Source organism: Halyomorpha halys, unplaced genomic scaffold (genome assembly GCF_000696795.3).
Source record: "Halyomorpha halys isolate HHAL.00 unplaced genomic scaffold, Hhal_1.1 Scaffold213.1, whole genome shotgun sequence".
Lineage (NCBI taxonomy): Eukaryota > Metazoa > Arthropoda > Insecta > Hemiptera > Pentatomidae > Halyomorpha > Halyomorpha halys.
This window is the reverse complement of record NW_027116617.1, coordinates 339,539-340,508: the sequence shown is the minus strand read 5'-3', so window position 1 is coordinate 340,508 and position 970 is coordinate 339,539. Positions and strand designations below refer to the sequence as shown.

At 36.7% G+C, this 970-nt stretch overlaps 1 protein-coding gene across 1 annotated transcript in view; it reads left to right on the top strand.

Moving 5' to 3' along the window:
* Positions 1-970, top strand: part of LOC106679653 (probable G-protein coupled receptor Mth-like 5) — a 10,241-nt gene that overhangs the window by 6,656 nt on the left and 2,615 nt on the right. The gene's annotated exons all lie outside the window — the stretch shown is intronic.

Below are 970 nucleotides of genomic sequence, written 5' to 3'. Positions count from 1 at the left end.
CCTCATATCTTGAATCACTTGAACTATGTTGCAAATCCGGATATTTAACTTTTCAAGGAAAGTTTCTTCACCAAACATCAGGTCTCGCCATGGGAAAATCTCTCGCCCCCGATCTCTCTAACATTGTGCTCAAAAATATTTGGTGATGATAATAAAATGAGTGAAAAAGTATTTAGTCTTAATCAAGTTTAATATATGGCTGTATGTATGCGAGATACAGTTTTTATCGATTTTGTGGTTAACTGGAAGGAGTTCAAGATGTATATAAATGGATTCTGAGATGAGTCTCTTTTGGTAATTGTAAGGGCATGTTCTGAAAGTTTGGAAGCAGATGAGTTGTGGGAATTTATAGATAATTTATGTTGAGAGATACGTGATCTGAGGTGGTTCTTAGTTTCACCTATATATGAAAAATTACAGTTGGGGGAGGAGCAAGGAATCCGGTATACAACGTTAGAGCAGTATTGGAGTGGAATAGGATCCTGGGTATTAGTAAAAAGTAAGATAGTTTATTTTGAGATTTTAGTCCAAGACTTAGTGAAGGGATTGTTGATTTTAAGAATTTTTGTATGTTGTCAGTGAGAGAGGGGACATATTGAAGGGATGTATAAATCGAGAGTGTGGATGGTGGATGTAGAGAGTTTGGGGAAGGAGAAGTAGGTGTAGAACGGTTGATGTAAGAGTTTAAAAGTTTGTTTATGATGTGAAGTGGAAAATCATTTGAAAGCAAGATAGTCTTAATACGGTGAATGTTTATGTTGTGGTATTGGGGATCAGATAAGGAAAGGCAACAGTGTATGAGATTTTTGGCAATATTAATTTTTTGATGGTGTGGGTGCTGAGAAAAATAGTTAAGTAGCCTACTGGAGTAAGTGGGTTTGTTATACCAGTCAGTGGACAGGGAGCCGTCATTATTCTTTATAATAAGCAGGTCAAGAAAGGGGAGGGAAGAGTTAGTTTCGGTTTCAAC